Source organism: Hippocampus bargibanti, linkage group LG19 (genome assembly GCF_051943395.1).
Source record: "Hippocampus bargibanti isolate YZ-2025 linkage group LG19, ASM5194339v1, whole genome shotgun sequence".
NCBI classification, from domain to species: Eukaryota; Metazoa; Chordata; class Actinopteri; order Syngnathiformes; family Syngnathidae; genus Hippocampus; species Hippocampus bargibanti.
Genome location: NC_142752.1, coordinates 15,630,160 through 15,650,884, shown reverse-complemented (window position 1 = coordinate 15,650,884; position 20,725 = coordinate 15,630,160). Strand labels below are relative to the sequence as shown.

The 20,725-nt window shown below is 43.6% G+C and overlaps 1 long non-coding RNA gene across 1 annotated transcript; it reads left to right on the top strand.

Moving 5' to 3' along the window:
- Window positions 1-4,471: 4,471 nt before the first annotated feature.
- Window positions 4,472-6,540, top strand: LOC148884105 (uncharacterized). Its single transcript, XR_016118547.1, has 2 exons — window positions 4,472-4,891; window positions 4,974-6,540. It is a non-coding gene; the product is annotated as an uncharacterized LOC148884105 (long non-coding RNA).
- The last annotated feature ends 14,185 nt before the right edge of the window (window positions 6,541-20,725 follow it).

Sequence of the window (20,725 nt, the reverse complement as noted above, 5' to 3'; positions counted from 1 at the left end):
AAAAAAAAACTAAATAACAAATAATATGACAGCATAGAGACAATATGACAAAACAAAGACACAGAGAGACATTCATTTTTCAGGACTTGCTGTACCCTCTTTGTGATGACATGAAGCAGTTCTAGATGAAAGAGGAGAGGATCAAAGCGTCTTTCCACCAGTGGATCAGGGACATCATGGTGGAATGTGCACGTCGACTACAAGCTAAATGTTGAAAGCAAACACAATCATCAATTGTATTTTGATAATTGGTTTACATCTATTCCCTTACTCTAAAATTTGGCAACAAGAAAAATCTGGTGTTGCGGCACAGTGAGGCTCAATCGATTGTTCAGCTGAACCGCAGCTAAAAGACATAGAGGTTCTTTTCCCGCCGATGATACAGTATTCCATTTGACAACATAGCTCATGTTCCATATGTTGCGAAGAACCGCAACAGGTGCAAGCATGGCACATGCTCGGTGAAAACTAATATTTACTGCAAAAAAAAAAAAATGCAATGTAAATCTTTGTTTGAATCATCACAAGAACTGCTTTGCATTATTCTATGGTTATTAGCTAGCTTTCTTTATCTGTAAAGGAACTATGTATTTTTATGTAAACATTTCTGTAAATATTTTATGTAAATTATGTATGTATTTTATGTAAATATTTTATGTATTTTATTATTTTAATAAAAAGCTGCCATATGGGTAAAAGTCTAATCTTTGAAGTTGCACTTGACATTTGTTCCAAAAAGGCACCCACTCAATATAGGTCTTTCATGACGATTGTGCCAAATTAGGCACATTATCAAATTTTCTACATTATTGGAAAATAATATAAAAAAGGAAGCTACTAGTATGTTATTATATCCATCAGTGACCATAAAAACTGAACAGATTTTTTTTTCTAATTAGATCATAATTCAGGCAGTAAAGGGTTAAGACTCGCGCAAACGTAGAGGTTGCATATCACAGCAGTAAAGTTATGACAGAGGTTTTTCGCCTTCTCCATGGTATAGAATGGTTCCCTGTGCCGTTAGTTATGACGTGCATGCATGAAAACCGTTTTGGAAATGTATGTACTGATATTTAAATGTGCAACAGGGGGGAGTGTTTTATACACATCCATAAACATCGGATTGGATTGGATATGGATTGGATATGCCTTTATTAGTCTCACAGTGGAGAAATTTACATTTCACAGCAGCAAAGTGATGAAAGGAATGAAAGTAGAAAAACGAAATACATGAGCTGCTGGAATGGCAGCCACTCTCGCGGCGCCGTCTTGAAGTCAAAAGAACAAAAAAAAAAAACTAAATAACAAATAATATGACAGCATAGAGACAATATGACAAAACAAAGACACAGAGAGACATTCATTTTTCAGGACTTGCTGTACCCTCTTTGTGATGACATGAAGCAGTTCTAGATGAAAGAGGAGAGGATCAAAGCGTCTTTCCACCAGTGGATCAGGGACATCATGGTGGAATGTGCACGTCGACTACAAGCTAAATGTTGAAAGCAAACATGCAGCTGTAGCATCCATTGACGAAAAGACATTATCTCACATCCCCTGTTCCACATAAATCTGCTTCAATTCCAAGCCTCAACAGCTCCACATACGCATCGGCGCTCTGCGCTGACGCTCCTTTCTTCTTATCGCGGCTTCCTCAAGCCATGCATCCATCCAGCCGCAGACTGTCCAACAGCATTGACCTTTCCGCTAAACAAAGCGGGGCTGTGAAGATGCTGCCCTTTACAGGCGCAAAAAAAGCACAATGGCCCCTTTGGTGTCCAGCGATGGCAGTCGAATGGCTCAGACATTCCTCCCATTCAAAAACAGTACTGGCATATTCATGCTGCCGAAAAGGCGCAACCGCTCAGCACAGTCTTCTCCTTGATGAATGGATTGGACAAAAGATCGCTGCTGTGTGAGTTAAACTAGGTTGAAGGGGGGGATTTGTGCTCTTGGCTTCCCGCTTTGACGAGAGATGTTCTTCTATTGTTTTACGAGGATAAAGTAGTCTTTTCTGTTCACCATCTCTCGTCCCCGCTGGTATTTCATCATAAAACTCTGTTGAACTCCGAACCAGAAGAGAATCAGGAATTTGATTCCAACAGAAGGTGACTCTCCTTCCATAGCCATCAACGACCATCAAAAAGGTAAATAAAACTTTATTGTACAGCACAGTTTATTTCTTTAATTACAGTACTCATGTAATGTGCCTCTTTCCAAACAGCAATTCTCTTTGGCCTTCGACCTCCAACACCATTCCATCAAGCCATCAATGACCATCACAAATATAAATAAAGTGACTTTATGATACAATGCAGTGTATTTCTTTCATTACAATACAATATCACATTTATTATATATAGAATAAGGTATGTTGTGCATAGTTTTAAGCCTTATTCTATTCTATAAATGTGCTATTATATAGTAATGAAAGAAACACACTGCACTATATAATAAAGTCGTTTTATTTACCTTTGTGATGGTCATTGATGGCTTGATGTAGTAGGGTTCAGACTTCTCTTCCTGTATTATGAAAGTCCAGTTAGGCATTGTTGGGTAAAATTCCCTCATCTTCGTCTGGTTCGGACTTCGTGGAGTTTCTTGATGAAATGCTAGTTGAGTCGATAGTTGGTACACAGCAAAAACTACTTTATTCAGTAACAATCGTGAGAAACATCTCTAGTTGGAGCTGGACAAAAGAAGAACCCCCGTCTGCCTCTTCAGGCTTAGTTTAAAGAATACCGCGACAGTCTGTTGACCAATCAGTTGCGGACAAGTCGATCTTCCGTCCAATCGGCTACGAACAACTCAGTGTTGGGAGGGCCTTAGACTGAATTTGCCTGTTGCAACAACTATTGAACTAATATGCTTGATAATGCTATGTAAACTAAATTAAACATGCAATAATCATAACATGTACTAAGTTAAACATGAAATAACAATGTTTACTAATCTAAGCATGAAATAACGTAATATGTATACTAATGTGCATAAGCACTCTATCATTCCCTCCTGTTGCACATTTAAACATCAGTTCATACATTTCCAAAACAGTTTTCATGCATGCACGTCATACTAACTGCACAGGGAACCATTCTTTATTTTTACTTTACTCATCTAATCTAATCTAATCTAATCTAATCTATCTAAATGTATCTAATATTATCTAACCTAATCTAACTAACACCATGGAGAAGGCGAAAAACCTCTATCACAACTTTGCTGCTGTGATATGTAACCTCTCCATTTGTGAGGGTTTTTAAATTTTAATGAGGAAAACTCCTTCTCGGCTCTCCGTTTCTTTTTTTGCTTTTGTTTGTTGGAGCAACCACACTCTGGCCATGGTGTACTATTCCTAGCTACAACACAGAGTCCCCTTCACGCATTTGTTGATACAAAACCTTTGCGTAATTCACCTGAGAATTAGTTATCATATTCATTAGCTTTGCTTTTAAGCATGGAATAATACAACCAATGACTAAGAAAATAAATACAATCACAATTGCGAAAGGGATAAACACTCTGAGCAAAGTCCGATGCCAAGGGCCCCCAAAGAGCCCGTCAAAGATCCACGGGTGATCAGTCCGTCGATCTCTGGCCATGGCGTCTCTGAGATCCCTGACAACAGACAAAGCATCAGTCATGTTTATGGAATTCGCTTCTTCGGGTATGTACATACAACAAGTGTCACCCACCATAGCACAGACGCCCCCTTGTGGGGCCGTCAAAAGGTCCAAAACCATTCTATTTTGAAGCACCATTTGTCTAATTGCTGCAATTTCATTGTTTTACATTTCATCTACTTCCAAACTGGCATTTACAAACACTTGAAACCTGTAGTCAATTGTTTCAATTCGTAGCATGTTTTTAGCCACTCCAATTTGTGGAAAAAGAGCTAACATTACCTTACTTCCCGTGCTATGGTGTTTGAATTGTTCTGGAACATCAGTTCCCCAGATCGAATCATGGGGCTTAAACGACACTCTTCTTTTCACATGATGGTGCGCGGGACGACTGGTAACGATGAAAGTATTGTCGGTTACAGTAACAGGTGCGCACAAACCGTAGGCTCTCGGAGGAATAAAAGAATATACTTTCCAACCACATAACCACCAAAGATGTGAAGATACGGGTAAAATGGTGACATTGGTGTTTAACGGTAGCACATATAAACATCTATCCTCATCTATAAAACCTAAATTTTGACCTGTACCGTACATTGCAACGCATACTGGTAATCACAATCCGCTCTCGGTCATAACCTGATTTTCAGTTTCCAAAATGGTATCTAAACTTGGAACAATCTCTCCTCTCGAAGCATTGCGAAGAACTGGAAAATGTTGATCAGGTTTATGCGAAGATATTAACATATATGCAGCTCGAGCCATTTTATCTCCAAATACCTTTGAATGCACTCGTTTTTGCATCACCGAATGTGGCATATACGAACAAACAAAGCAATCCCGGGACGAGCGGACGCTGGCGCGCTTTGGCTGCCGCTGCTTTCCCGCGTAATGTTTTTTACCTGTTTTTTACCTTCTTTTAGCCTTTTAAACCTCTTTTTAGCTTTTTTATGGTTCACGAACCTCTGGAATTACCAGACAGTCACCAAACGAACGTTGGCTATCGATCCATCTCATGATTCCGGTCGCTTATCCGGATCACTGACGAAGCCGCGTTATCATCTCCACCCACCTGTTCCCGCTGTCGAGGGCTACCTGGCCGCTGCCTCCCTCTGGGTGTTGCTGGTAAATATCATGGCGCTTCTCCATCGACCTGTTGGGCGGCTACAGTACTCGGCGGCGGAGCTGCTGAAGTTCCGCTCCCGATGGACGAGCGTGCCACCGGCGATTCTCCGGTTTCCGGAAATCGCTCGTCGCCCTTCACGGAGGTATATCCACCGCGGATCACGTCGAGGCTTTCACCTCGATGGCTCCAAGGATATCACCTCTCTGTGGTCATCCGTCCGCCAGCCGCGCAGAGGGAGTAGCCGCACGATCGACCACCGTATGTTAGCCGGCCTGGCTAGGTCGGCTAATGCGCCTCGTCGTGGGGACGCCACCAGCGTCAACTTCGGCCTCCTCAACGTCCGCTCGCTTACGGGAAAGGGGTGTCTTATCCAAGACATTCTAATTGACCGTAAGCTTGACTTTTTTTGTATAACTGAGACTTGGCAAACGGCGGGAGACTTCTCCGAGCTCAATGGCGCAACTCCACCAGGCTTTGTTTACATTGCTAAGCCCCGCCTCTCAGGCCGCGGAGGTGGACTTGCGATACTTTACCGCAAGAACTGGAGAATCCTTCAAGTTTCTATCCAGGAAACCCAATCTTTTGAATGTCTTGCGTGTAAAATTTCTGGACCCTCACCCACCATCATAGCCACTGTATACCGTGCACCAAAACCACATTGTGACTTTCTAAAAGAATTCTCTGAGGTCCTCACACACCTCTCCACCCTGTCACCGAATGTAATTATTCTCGGAGACTTCAACATCCACATGGACAATTCCACTCTTCCCCTCACTAAAGACTTCACCTCCTCACTCGACAGCCTTGGTCTGCACCGATTCTCGGATTTTCCCACCCACATAAAAGGCCACACCCTGGACCTCATCTGCATGTCTGGCCTTACCCCTAAGAATTGCACAGCTGATGAAATCCCTATAACAGACCATTTCCTGGTTTCATTCAATGTTTCCATCACTCTCTCTCTCCCCAAACCACCCCGTGTCATCACATATCGCAACATCAAGGACATCAACGTTGCCACCCTTGCTGAGATGATTGCCACCCTGACTCTGGACCACAACTCTTCTCCTGATGAACTTGTCTCCCGGTACAACGCGGACCTCACGAACACCCTCAACGCCCTTGCTCCTGTAAAGTCCCGGTCTGTTCAATTTACCCGACCTGCACCCTGGTTCACCCCCCATCTCCGCTCCATCAAGACAAAGACTCGCCAACTTGAAAGACTTTACAGAAAGTCCGGGCTCACTATCCACAAGGACATGTATGCAACTCACCTTACCCTTTATAAGGACTCTATCTCACGCGCAAAATCGCTTTATTACTCTGGACTCATTGATTCAAATTCTGGTAACTCACGGGCCCTCTTTTCCCTCTATCACAAAATCACACAATCTCCTATTTCTCTCCCCTCACACTTTTATTCCTCTGAGACATGCAACACTCTGCTGATGTTTTTTAGCGAAAAGATCAACAAAATCCATCAGCACCTCGGGTCCTCTGTCCGCCCCCCTTCTCCCAGCCTTTCTACTCCTTCCAAACTTTTTTCCGCTTTTGCACTCCCCCATCCCTCTATAATCTCAGACATTATCACTAAATCCAAGAACTCCTCCTGTCAACTCGACCCCCTCCCCACTATCCTTATCAAGTCCTGCCTACCCTCTCTTCTCCCATTTATTTCTACTATTATTCACTCCTCATTATCAACTGGAATTGTTCCTATCCCACTCAAAACCGCAGCTGTCACTCCAATCTTGAAAAAACCTGGCTCAGACCCAAACGATTTCAATAACCTACGTCCAATTTCCCACCTTCCATTCATCGCCAAAATTCTTGAAAAGACAGTTGTTTCCCAGCTTCACTCACACCTCACTCACAATAACCTCTACGAACAATTCCAGTCTGGTTTCCGCCCCCGCCACAGTACTGAATCGGCTCTCATAAAAATCACGAATGATCTTTTTATGGCAGCCGATGCCGGTTCACTCTCCATCCTCATTCTTCTCGACCTGACCTCAGCTTTTGACACCATTTCCCACCCTATCCTTCTCGACAGACTTTCCACCCTAGGCATCACCCACATCCCACTCCGCTGGTTTCACTCCTATCTCTCTGATCGCGCACAATTCATCCAAATCAACTCGTTCACCTCACGGTCCTCTCCGGTGTCCTCTGGTGTGCCTCAAGGGTCTGTCCTGGGGCCACTTCTCTTTATTGTCTACCTACTTCCTCTTGGCAATATTTTCCGTAAGTTTGGCATTCACTTTCACTGCTTCGCGGATGACACCCAACTCTACCTCTCCAGCAAACCCGACGCTTCTCTTCCACCTTCATCCCTCTCTTGTTGCCTCTCAGAAATTAAATCCTGGCTTTCCCATAACTTTCTCAAGCTCAACAGTGAAAAAACTGAACTTCTTCTTGTCGGTACCAAATCCACCCTCCACAAAACTAACAGTTTCTCCCTCACCATTGACAGTTCTACCGTGTCCCCCTCCCCTCAGGTCAAGAGTCTGGGTGTCATCCTCGATAGCTCACTTTCCTTTCACTCCCATATTAATAACATTACTCGGTCTGCTTATTTCCACCTCCGTAATATTAACCGTCTCCGTCCCTCGCTCACCCCTCACTCCGCTGCTATCCTTATCCACAGTCTTGTCACCTCCCGCATCGATTATTGCAACGCACTTCTCTTCGGTGTCAATCAGAAATTTCTCCATAAACTCCAACTCGTCCAAAATTCTTCAGCCCGGATCATCACCAAAACCCCCTCCTTTCACCACATCACCCCTGTACTCCAGCAACTCCACTGGCTACCGGTTAAACATCGTATCGAATTCAAAATACTTCTGTTTACTTTCAAAGCCATCCATAACCTTGCTCCTCCCTATCTTTCTGACCTGCTTCAAATCTCTGTTCCCTCTCGGTCCCTCAGATCCTCATCCTCCCTTCACCTCTATGTGCCCTCTGCCCGTCTCACCACGATGGGATGCAGAGCTTTCAGCCGCTCTGCTCCCAAACTCTGGAATTCACTCCCACCCAACATCCGTAATATTGACTCCCTCCCTATTTTCAAGGCTCATCTCAAAACCCATTTGTTTAAAATTGCTTTCAATGTATAATTCTCTCTGCTATTTTATTATTTATCATTTTACTTATGGTTTTATTGTTATGTGCTGTGTTCTATTGTTTTTATTGTAAAGTGTCCTTGGGTGTTTTGAAAGGCGCTTGAAATAAAATGTATTATTATTATAATTACTTTTCCTATTTTGTTTAGCAATTAGTGTAGCATAACGATACCACGTGTTTGATAACAACGGATTCCAGTCATGTTTTTCTCCTGAAAACGGTTGATATAATGTGTCCATGACACCTGAATTTTGGGCCTTTTTGTCAGGTGTTTCCATCAAGGCTGTCAGTTTGATGTGTGGTTTGCGCTGGAGAGGCGATGTTACGACTGGTGATGTCACAGATGACATCATGCATATAGTTATGGGAAAACCAATGTGATGTTCACGAAAATCAGGACAGAGTCTCAAGTCCATGCATCCTGCAACCTAGTGAGTTACGATAACGAGTTAGATATCTGTCATTGTGCCAGTTCCAGTTCCTAACCAGTTCCCTCGAGCTATCTTGACGACAGTTCATTTTGCTTCTTGGGCACAGCTATTTTGAACCCATTTTGTTTTGGGCTCAGAATGGACCACAACGGAGTCCCAACCAGTGGTCCAAGCCTTCCCTGACTTGATACGAGCGTACCAAGAACCATGAGGATAATCACTTCCATTTTGTCGTGCTTCGTTCACGAGGATGTTAAGGGGAAATGAGATGATTCCTGCATCTTGTAGTGGCAAGCAGGCTACAGGATGTGCCATGCTAGGGCACTTTTCTGAATTTGTTGGATGTATTAGTGGAATTTCGCAGGCTGATGGAATGGGAGGTTCTACGTGTGTCATCTGGATTGTCTTCACGAATTCGTACAGCAAGATGATGTGGACCAAACCCATGATTATTGAGTAGTTTGGCTCCGTCTCTCTTCCACCTGCTCAAGATCTGGTTGGTGAGCGATCTTGCAGTGGCTTTGATGCACCCAGGTGGTTCTTTCGGCGATCTTGATCAGCACGGTGAATGGCCCATCCGACTTTGGTGCAGACCTTGATCCGTGCCTTGTCTCCGGGGCACAGCAGCCTCTGTTCCAGTGGAAGGAACAAAGGACTGCGGCAGTACACGTGCTGTTGACCTCTTTTTTGTTGTAAAAATTTCACGATTTTGCCAACAAAGCTCTTGGATCTGATTCATTCTTTTGCCCAAAGTTCACCTTCCCATAATGGGAGGAAGAATGGTCTTCCATTGTAATATCTCAAAAGGCGTTAAACCATTATTAGTGGGCATTATTTTCATATATAATTTAATCAGAAATAGACGTTCAGGCCATAATTTGACTGTTGCCTTCATCGTTTCTCTGAGTCGATTTTTTTTATCGTACCATTCGTTCTTTCACTAATCTTGCACTCTGTGGATGGTATGCACAGTGATTTTTTTCAATGCAATTCCTAAATGTTCAGAAATTTTGGTTATTACGTCATTAACAAAATGTGGCCCATTATCAATCCAAATTATTCATGGTATGCCATGTTCTGGAATATGTTTACATAACGCCTTTGCAACGGATAATGCATCGGATTTCTTTGAAGGCACATTTTCCCCCATCTGGTGAATGAATCAATTAGCACCAAACAGTATTTATAAGAATTTCTTGTGCTTAATTCAATGGAATCCATGTTATCTCTTACGTCTTTGTGCCTTCTTTCACAATTGGTGATAATGGTTTGGGTTTAACCCTGACAACCACTTCAAAGGGGGGTGTGACCCCTGTGGAAGTTGTCCTCTTTTTGGTCGCATTTTACCCTGTGGATTATGTTTACAGCATATCAAACAACTTGTGTGGGCACTAATTCATGTGTCTCTTAATTTATTAGATGGAGAGTAGTCTGAGCAGCCTTCTTGGCGGCTGCATCTGCTCTTTTGTTACCTGAGCTAATTCTGTCTTTAGCCCTTGTGTGCCGCACATTTGCATACAGCTACACTTTTTGGAAAGAGTATAGCTTTCAATAATCCTCTCAATAAATCTGCATGTTCAACCGATTTTCCGTTCGATGTAGTCATTCCCCTGCGGTTCCACTGAGCTGCAAAGCAGTGAAGTGTGGAAAACGCATATTGACTGTCTGTAAAAATCGTCACTGTTTTTCCTTCCGCCCATTTACACGCTTCAGTCAATGCAACAATTTCTGCTGCTTGTGCTGAATATGTGTTTGGTAATGAGCCATCAGCAATAATTTCAACATCGGTCACAACAGCATAGCCTACCCTGTTAGCCCCTGCATCTGACCTAGACGCAGAGCCGTCAACGTACAGGTAGATGCTGTCAGGTAAAGGTGTGTCTTTCAAGTCTGGTCATGGTTTGCAGTTCTCATTAACTGTAACTTATCCAAAGAAGCTTTGTTACCTGTATTCGCTAAATATTGGAACAAAGCTATTGATACAGTCTTGTTCTCATCTTCAGTCGGTGAAGCAATTAAGATGTCGTCAACGTACAAAGGAACTTGAGAAGTCATTGAATTTTTTTCTTTTTTTTAAGGTCAACAATACATGAAGTCATTTCTTGTGAGAAAAAAATGGTGTAATGACTGAGTGTCCCCAGTAGGGGACGTGTGTTCCAATCTTTTCTTACCCTAACCCACATCTGGTCTACATCAAGCAGTAAGGTGAGGGGGGAGAGTGAATGGGGGGAAAAGAGAGGGCCGCCTTCTCGAGGAAGTGGTGGAGTGGACCCCGCACGAAGATCCTCCCCCCCTTTGACCTCTGACTCCCAAGCTCAAATTCCCCATTCCACAGCTCGCCCCGCCTACTGCATCGGTTAATTCTCTGTCTCAGTAATGGCGATTTTAAGAACATGAGCTCCTTTGTCCTTCTAAGGCAGGAGGTACTTCTTCAGCGGCCATCTTTGAAGACATAGCTTTTTCATTCTTTCCAATCTGCTTGAATTGCTCAACATATATGGAATCCTCATCATGTCAGAAAAGAATACAGTTGGGGTGTCAGAAAAACACACAGAAAGCGTCCTTTCAGTATGTTTTTACATGTATCCCATTTTTTATGTTATTATGTTGAATTTCCTACTCCGGTGGATTTTTTATAATGTCCGGATGTTCTCACAACCCAATCTTCATTGGGTTGTCACCTCCTCATACATAATGGTTGATCCCGTCGACGTTTTACCAGAATAACACCTTTTCACCCGATTCCAATGATGTCCCAGGCATCTCCTGAGAACCTTCAGCGTTTCTTGTCCATTCAACTGATAAGAAGCACAGAATTCCTCAAAATTCTCAGTCCAACTTTCCGCATTCTCAACAAAATCACCTAATCCTTTGCATGCTTCAGCGACATCACTGTCACCAACAATTTGATTTGCAAAATCAGGTTGTAATTCTCGTATTCCTCCAGTAGGGGTCATGAGCGCTCCATGCTGCTGGTCTGCCCAAGAGACAGTCATCACAGGGGGGGCACCCGCCCCACAGGGGTTGAACAGATGGCCTCCTCCTCTTTCTTGAGAGCAGCGAAGGAGGGGTAGAAGGAGGAGGGGGGGGGGTCTGAGGCGCTTGCTCGGGGCAGCCCACAGCCTCTCCTCTTGGTCTCCCATGGGGGTGTTCTGCAATTTGTAACAATGGCTGCATCCGATCTGCCATCTTTTTTAATTCTTTTCACTTCCAATTCATGCTCTCTGATTCGCGCTTGTATAAGCCATCTATCACAAGCTAAAATCTCATCACGGATCTTTTGGAGAGATCTGCCAACCGCAGACGCCTCCTGGAGTTTCAATGGCTGAACTTGCAAAGCACCAGAAAATTCACCACGTTCCATCCACTTCTTACAATAAAGTTCACTTCCTGGGAACTTTTTAGACATAAATTCAACAGCCCGATGAATTGAAGTCTTTTTAGAAAAAATTGCACCCATTTCCATTTTTCCAACAAACAAATTCCTTCTGTAACTATCACCAGAAAAAAAGCACACCTCGCGATGTTGATTTGAACACAACAAAGGGCGCAAGCCGCGCCAGTCCCCAGTCACGATGCGCGTTCACACGCACACACAATGAATGCACATACACGCACACGCTCACGCACTCACACGCTCACACACTAGTGGTTATCAATGTCCGTTGCTTCAACCCCCCTCTGTCTCAAGATCTCTGTGAGACAAAGGAATTTTGTCAACAGTCAACACGGATCAGCCAATGAATGTATTAAACTCCAGATAATTCAGTATCGTACTAGCAGCTGCATTTAAATAAAATACATATAAACCACTGGGTTGAAACTAACAAATCATTCGATTTCTCAATTTCAACAACCAGTCTTCGCGCACAGTGAATTCCAAAAATCCACCCCTTGTGGAAATTATTATTAGATATCAAAAACCTGGGCTAACGGTACGTCTGCCAGCGTCGCGGAATCAGACATATCTTGATAAATTATTAGATCGATCAGTCTCGTGTATTATTTTCTTTTTAATACACCCGGGCCCAGGATTGGAGACCCGCTTGGTCGAACCACCGGATCTAAAACCAGAATCAAGCTGGAATCAGAACCAGGTGATATCCAGATCCCGCGTCACAAGCCCTTCACAATACGTGGATTATCATGAAAAAGATACCCTTAGGCCTAAAGGGAATCTCTTAACACATTCAACAAAATGGCTGCGTGCTAACTCGCTAGCGCATCACTCACCGAGAAACTCGAACGAAGTCAGCCGTGTTTTCAGGTCGTCAGAATGGATGGGAGCCTCCACCACGTCACAGCAATCAGGCAGGGGCCACCAGTGAGATCAAATATCTGTCTGTCTCCCGTGAAGAATTTCGCGGACTGGCCCCACCGGAGCGATCCTCCGTCTCCTTTGTTAGCGACGCGCTGGGGGCTCTCTCCCTGTCTGGGATCCGTCTATAGCTTGGGTTTCGGTTCCAATTAATGTTGGGTAAAATTCCCTCATCTACGTCTGGTTCGGACTTCTGGTTCGAGTTTCTTGATGAAATGCTAGTTGAGTCGATAGTTGGTACACAGCAAAAACTACTTTATTCAGTAACAATCGTGAGAAACATCTCTAGTTGGAGCTGGACAAAAGAAGAACCCCCGGCCGCCTCTTCAGGCTTAGTTTAAAGAATACCGCGACAGTCTGTTGACCAATCAGTTGCGGACAAGTTGATCTTCCGTCCAATCGGCTACGAACAACTCAGTGTTGGGAGGGCCTTAGACTGAATTTGCCTGTTGCAACAACTATTGAACTAATATGCTTGATAATGCTATGTAAACTAAATTAAACATGCAATAATCATAACATGTACTAAGTTAAACATGAAATAAGATAATGTTTACTAATCTAAGCATGAAATAACGTAATATGTATACTAATGTGCATAAGCACTCTATCAGGCATCTTTTTCCAAAAAAGGCCGGTCTCATCTGCATTAAATACTTGCTGAGGAACGTAGCCTTCTTCTTTCACCATTTCGAGGAATGATCATTTGTAGGCTTTGGCAGCTTTACTGTCACAACTGGCTGTCTCACTATGACGAGTACGGCGCTTAAAGTACTCGAACCATCTGTTGCTAGCTTTAAAATCATCAATAAACGGCAAACTTCATGATGATATCAGAGTGAATTTGCCGTGCTTTCTCGGATATAATTGCTTTATTTACGCTGTTGCCGGCCAGCTGCTTTTCATTAAACCAAATTAACGGAAGTTTTTCAACCTCTTCTATTGCCCGAGACCGTTGCTTTGACAGCACTGAAACACCTTTAGTAACACACGCACCTGTAATAGCTTCTTTGTTGCGAAGGATGGTAGCAATGGTGGACTGGGCATATTGCTACTGGGCCGTTAAGTCAGACAAACGCACACGTCGTTTGTGTTTCTCAATGATCTCCTACTTCCCCTCGACTGTAATTTTGTTTTGTGTCTTCTTCGGCTGAACACTTGAATTTTTCGGTCCCATAACAGCAAAAGTATCCATGACAAATCCTTGAAGACGAACGACATGTGCACTCAGAGAAAGGGGGTGTGGAAAGGTTGGCCGGCTGTGACACTATTCGGTAGTGTTTTGGTGTTCTTCCGCCGAAAATTACTCCGCCAGCCGTTGTGGGGCGGCGCTCCGTGTGTATTCCGAAAAGTAGTGCGTATGCCGATGTTTACTTTTCATAAATTTAACGTTCGTAAAGCGAAACGTTCGTAAAGCAATGTGTTTGCAAACCGAGCTCCCACTGTACTCTAAATAACCATCTAGCCAATGAAGGAAATAAATACATTTAGTTAGCCATTGTTAAGGGTGGCCCGGTCGTCGAGTCGTTAGCACAGTGCAGAGGTCACAGGTTCGCGTCCTAGTCTGGCCTCCCTGTGTGGACTTTGCATGTTCTACCCGGATACGTGTGGGTTTTCTCCGGGTCCTCCGGTTTCCTCCCACACTCCAAAAACATGCATGGCAGGCAGATTGACCACTCCAAATTGTACCGAGGTGTGAGTGTGAGAGTGACTGCTGTACGTCTTTGTGTGCCCTGCGATTGGCTGGCAACCAATTCAGGGTGTCCCCCGCCTCGTGCCCGAAGACAGCTGAGAGCTCCAGCACCCCCCGCGACCCGAATCAGGAATAAGCGGTACGCAAAATGGATGGATGGATAGCCATTGTTAAACATTGTCGGATGAACATTAAAATAGTGAGTTAATCAGTATCAATGGTGCTTTGTTTCCAGTGGATGGATGATGGAGCAGATGTGCAATGTGTGTCGGATTTGTATTTTTGCAGGCACAGGGGGGTTAAGGAGTCAGCTGATTCTCATCACCCAAAGGAGAAAAAGTTACGACCTGACCAATGCTGCAGGGAGGAAGTGAAAGGTTACAACATAAACCAACGCTGACTTGGAAGAGGCAACTTCAGACGTCTCCGCAACATTCCACCAGAGGGATGATGACATCAGAGGAGAGGGATCCAATCATCTGCTGATTTCTTTGTTTGAGCCAAATTTGAATATGCATGTAGTACCCTACAAAAAAAGGGACCCTGTCTTTGTCTGCCTGTCTCACCTGATTTTGAGGGCACACAAATATTTTCTGTGTCAAAGAGCTGAGACCCAGAAGTCTGCATTAGATCAAATTGTTACGAATAAATCATCTGTGAGTCACTTGTCGGATTCTTTGGTGATCTCTCGCACAACGAACATGCCAATTGTTGGGTTATAACATTGCGCAATAAGGAAAGTATTGAATTCCGTTCATAATATTTACAATTATAAAGATAACCGTAAAATATTCGCTTGTAATATTCTAACCTAACACCGCAGACCATTCATTACAGGCACAATAAAACACAAGTGCCCCGGAGCTGTCCAACAATGGCAGTCAAATGAAATGTATTATTATTATTATTATTACTACAGTAAAGTCTCGTTATATCGATATCGGATATATCGATAGTCCCGGTTAGATCGATACTATTTCTATGCACGCACGGAGAAAATTACATGCAAACAGGGTCGGATATATCGATAGTCCCGGTTATATCGATATTTTTTCGGACTCCCTTGAATATCGATATAACGAGACTTTACTGTATTATTATTATTATTATTAAATGGCACCGACAAAAAAAGCAAAGCTCATGAGAGCCCTTTCCAACGGCCGCCTACTTGGACGCCAACTTGGACTTGTTTGATGCCGTCAGGTTTGTTGGTTCATTTTCTGTTTTTCAGTCATTTTTGTGTCATGGTTTTTGTTTGCTTCTTTGGACTCCCTTTGTCCTGATGACTGTTTAAGATTTAGTTGGCACTGTCTTTAATACACCCTTTAGTACAGTGTTTTTCAACCTTTTTCAAGCCAAGGCACATTTCTTCCGTTGAAATTATCTCGGGGCACACCCCCAGCTGAAAATGTGGGGAAAAAAGTATTAACTGTTAATGTATGCTTTTTTTCACATTTTTTTAATTATATTATTAATAATTAACACAATACCAGCCACAACATACACAAAACACATAATGTGCAACACAATATGACAGGTCATAACATATTGTTAATAACAATTAAATAAAAACATATATATAACAATATGTTTTATTGGTAATATAAGATTTTTTTAAACGTTGAAGAATGATGTTATATTATAACAGGATTTAACTAAACACAAAGAAAAAGTATTTTATAATCTTTCATATTTATATTTAGTCAGTGTGAAACCTGGGCCTGTTTGGACGAACAGAGAGCTGATATCCTGGCCGGGATGGATGAAAGACACACACGAAGCTCTTCCTCCACAGCTCTCGGTCTTTCTCTGTCTTTTGTTTTTACTGCAGTCAGGCTTGAAAAGCTCACCTCACACAGATATGTTGTGGAAAATGGGAGCAATGCCAAAATAGCTTTGTTAGCCAGCATGGAGAACTCCTTGGCAGCTGCCAACAAAAAACTGTCCAAAGGTAGATCAGCAAAGGTTAGCTTGAGGCCACGATCTTGTCTCAGTTCAGTTAGTTCCTCCTGCTCCTGTAAAGACATGTTTATTCCAACAGCTGATGCTGAGCTGAATGTGTCCCTAACCCAGCCAGGGTGCTCCGTGGAGGCTGAAGAGAAATAAAATGTTATCTTCTCCTGAAGAGTTTTCAGATGTTTCACTCACACAGTGCAGTAGTATTGACATCTTGCCATTTATTGGTGAGTGGGAACATTTCAAGATTGCCCCTTTCCACATGTTGCTGCCAGAGGTGCACCTTTGAACGAAAACAATTTATTTTATCTGAACTTGTAAGCAGATTTTCATTTCGACCTTGCATTCGTGTGTTCAGTTCATTGAGATGATGAAAAATATCTGCCAGGAAAATTACCTGTTTCCCCGTTTGTTCACGCAGGCGAACAAAGTATTCCATATTTTTATTTTGGACTTCCCAAAACAAATTTTTTTAAATTGGATCTTTGGTTAAATTTTTCCCCCAAAAGGGTGAATAAAACAAAAAGAAATTTTTTTTTCAAAATTTTTTCCCCTTTGGGGTTGGGTTGATATTTTTGGGATAAATTTAAATTTCAAAGGGGGGTTTTAAAATTTAAAAAAAATCGGTTTGGGGGTTGGGGCCCTTTTAAGTTTGGGAAAAAAAAAAAAAAAAAAAACAAAAATGGGTTTCCAACCCCCCGGTTGGTAAAAAAAAAACTTTAAATAAAAAAAGTGGTTTTCACCAGGGCACAAAGGTGGTTTGAGGAATAAAGGGAAAAAAAAAGACCGTCACCATTCCCCCTTTGGGTCAAAAACCCAAAAAAATAAACAAAATGCGCTTTCCCCTTCCAAACCCCCCGCCACATTCGGCCTTTTCCCCCAAAATGACCTTCCCAGTTTTAAAGGGCCCTCCCCCAGGGGTGCCACAGGGGAAATGGCCTCGACAAAATTTTAAAAAACTGCCCCGGGCAAAAAGCCAACCCTTTGGGCCATTTCTCCAATTTTATTAAAAAACTGCTTTATTTTAAAAGGGGAGGCCCCTCCGTGAGGGGTTTCTTCTTTGGGTTTTAAAAAGGAATTTGCCCCGGTTTTTAAAATTTTCTTTTTAAAAAAGGGGGAAATTTCCCTCCCCTTTACAAAACCAAAAAAAAAAAAAGGTTTTTCCAAAGAAGGGTTTTAAGCCACCCCCCCAAAAAAAAAATTTTCCAAATTTTTTAAAAGCCCGGTTTTCCCCAAATTTCTTTTCCTTTAAAAATTTTCAAAAAGGCCCCAAAATTAAATAAAGTTGGGGAAAATTTGTTTTTCTTTTTACAAATTTTTTGGTTTTGAGTTTAAATTTTTTTCTTTTTAAAAAAAGTGATTTCAAATGCCAGATTTAGTGCTATGTTTAGCATAAGGCTTCAAATTTGGGACTTGATGGTTACTTTTACTGGGAAAATAGGTTTTTAAAAGTGATACGTCTGTGCTAAGCTCTCAGTCGTACAGGAATGATCCATCGATGAAAAGGTTTCTTCAGCCGTCGTCTGTACTTCTTTGAAGGTGTCGGACGTTTCGCTTCTTATTCAAGGAGCTTCGTCAGAAAACTAAAGTCTTACTGGTAGTTTCGGCACTCTATATATATATCCCTAGTGTTCAGACGTGGCAGTGCCGGACTCTGCTATGATTGGTCCCTCCTCTCAGGTTGGGGGGAGCAGAGGACTAATCCCTGCGGCTCTATTGATTGCTTCTATTGTCCTTACTGACAACTGGCCAATTTGCCCTGGTATCACCTCATCAGCATAATTATGTTGCATGAACAGTCTATTGTACGAATGATCAAAATAGAACCTCACCCCCACCATTACGGTTAAGGGAAGGATTTTGCTGTTTTATGAAAATAGCTTCTTTTTTTGTGGTCAAAAAGGACATGAAGGTAGCTGGTGTGAGAGAAGAGGATCCACAAAACCGGGATAGATGGAGGACATTTATTCGCTGCGGCGACCCCTGAAGGGAAAAGCCGAAAGGAAAAGAAGATATATATATAAAAAAAAAAAATCCTCGTCTCACCCACCATGGGTGGTGTCTGTCCCCATTTCAGCTCGGGTCCTCTACCAGAGGCCAGGAAGCTTGACGGTTCTGCGCAGTATCCGTGCTGTTCCCAGCACTGCGCTTTTCTGGACCGAGATATCCGATGTTGTTCCCGGGATCTGTTGCAACCACTCGTCGAGTTTGGGGGTCACTGCCCCAAGTGCTCCGACCACCACAGGCACGACTGTCACCTTTACCTTCCAGGCTCTCTCCAGCTCCTCTCTGAGCCCTTGGTATTTCTCGATTTTCTCATGTTCCTTCTTTCTGATGTTCCCATCACTCGGGACCGCTACATCCACGACAACGGCTTTCCTTTCCCCTTTATCTATGACCACGATATCTGGTTGGTTGGCCATTACCATCTTGTCAGTCTGTATCTGGAAGTCCCACAGGATTTTTGCTCGGTCATTCTAGACCACCTTGGGAGGTGTTTCCCATTTTGACCTTGGGGTTTCCAGTCCATACTCCGCACAGATGTTTCGGTAGACTATGCCAGCCACCTGGTTATGGCGCTCCATGTAGGCTTTCCCTGCCAGCATCTAACACCCTGCAGTTACGTGTTGGATTGTCTCAGGTGCCTCTTTGCACAACCTACACCTTGGGTCTTGTCTGGTGTGGTATAACCCTGCCTCTATGGCTCTGGTGTTCAGGGCCTGCTCTTGGGCAGCCAGGATGAGTGCCTCTGTGCTGTCCTTTAGGCCAGCCCTCTCTAGCCACTGATAGGACTTCTTGAGATCAGCCACTTCTGCTATGGTTCGGTGGTACATCCCGTGTAGGGGCTTTTCCTCCCATGATTGTCCCTCTTCCAGCACCTCATCCTCTGTTCCCCATTGACTGAGACATTCTCTGAGTACATCATCCATTGGAGCCTTCTCTTTGATGTATTCATGGAGCTTGGATGTTTCATCCTGAACAGTGGCTCTCACACTCACTAGTCCCCGGCCTCCTTCCTTACGGCTTGTGTACAGTCTCAGGGTGCTGGACTTGGGATGGAACCCTCCGTGCATGGTGAGGAGTTTTCGGGTCTTAACATCCGTGGTCTGAATCTCTTCCTTTGGCCACCTTATTATTCCTGCAGGGTATCTGATCACTGGCAGGGCATAGCTGTTTATTGCCCGGGTCTTGTTCTTGCCATTGAGCTGGCTTCTGAGGACTTGCCTCACCCGCTGGAGGTATTTGGTCGTAGCCGCTTTCCTTGTTGCTAATTCGAGGTTGCCATTGGCCTGTGGTTTACCGAGGTACTTGTAGCTGTTTTCAATGTCTGCTATTGTTCCTTCAGTGAGTGAGACCCCTTCAGTGTGGACTACCTTGCCCCTCTTAGTCACCATCCGACTACATTTCTCCAGCCCGAATGACATTCCGATATCACTGCTGTAGATCCTGGTTGTGTGGATCAGGGAGTCTATGTCCCTTTCGCTCTTAGCATACAGCTTGATGTCATCCATGAGGAGGTGACTGATCATAGCTCCATTTCTGAGGCGGTATCCATAGCCTGTCTTGGCGATTATCTGGCCGAGGGGGTTCAGTCCTATGCAGAACAGCAGTGGGGAGAGTGCATCACCTTGGTATATGCCACATTTGATGGACACTTGCGTTAGTGGCTTGCCATTGGCTTCAAGTGTGGTTTTCCACATCCTCCTCGAGTTTGCAACGAAGGCTCTCAGGGTCCTGTTGACCTTATACAACTCCAAGCATTCATTGATCCATGTGTGTGGCAATGAGTCATATGCTTTCTTGTAATCAATACAGGCTGTGCACAGGTTGGTATGTCGGGACCTGCAGTCTTGAGCGACTGTTTTGTCAACCAGCAGCTGATGTTTGGCACCTCTAGTATCTCTACTAATGCCTTTCTGTGCTTTGCTCATGTATTGATCCATGTGTCCACTTATCTTAGCCGCAATGATGCCTGACATGAGCTTCCATGTTGTGGAGAGACAGGTTATTGGCCGATAGTTGGAAGGAACTGCACCCTTTGAGGGTGCCTTCATGATCAGGATTGTTCGCCCTTCAGTTAGCCATCCTGGGTGAGTCCCATCCATCAGCAGCTGGTTCATTTGTGCTGCTAGGCGCTCGTGGAGAGCTGTGAGTTTCTTTAGCCAGTAGGTGTGGACCATATCCGGGCCTGGTGCCGTCCAGTTTTTCATACCTGAGACTCTTCCTTGTATATCTGCCGCTGTGATGGTAACTGGGTTCTGCTCAGCAGCTGTGCTCCTCTTTCAGAGTCACCAGCCATTGTGCACTGCTGTTATGTGTGACCTCCTTCTCCCATATGCCTTTCCAGTATGTTTCAGTTTCCAGCCTTGGAGGGTCTGCTCTGCTGTTAGAACCCTGCCACTGAGCGTACACTTTCGCAGGTTGTGTTGCGAACAGCCTGTTTATTCTTCTGGC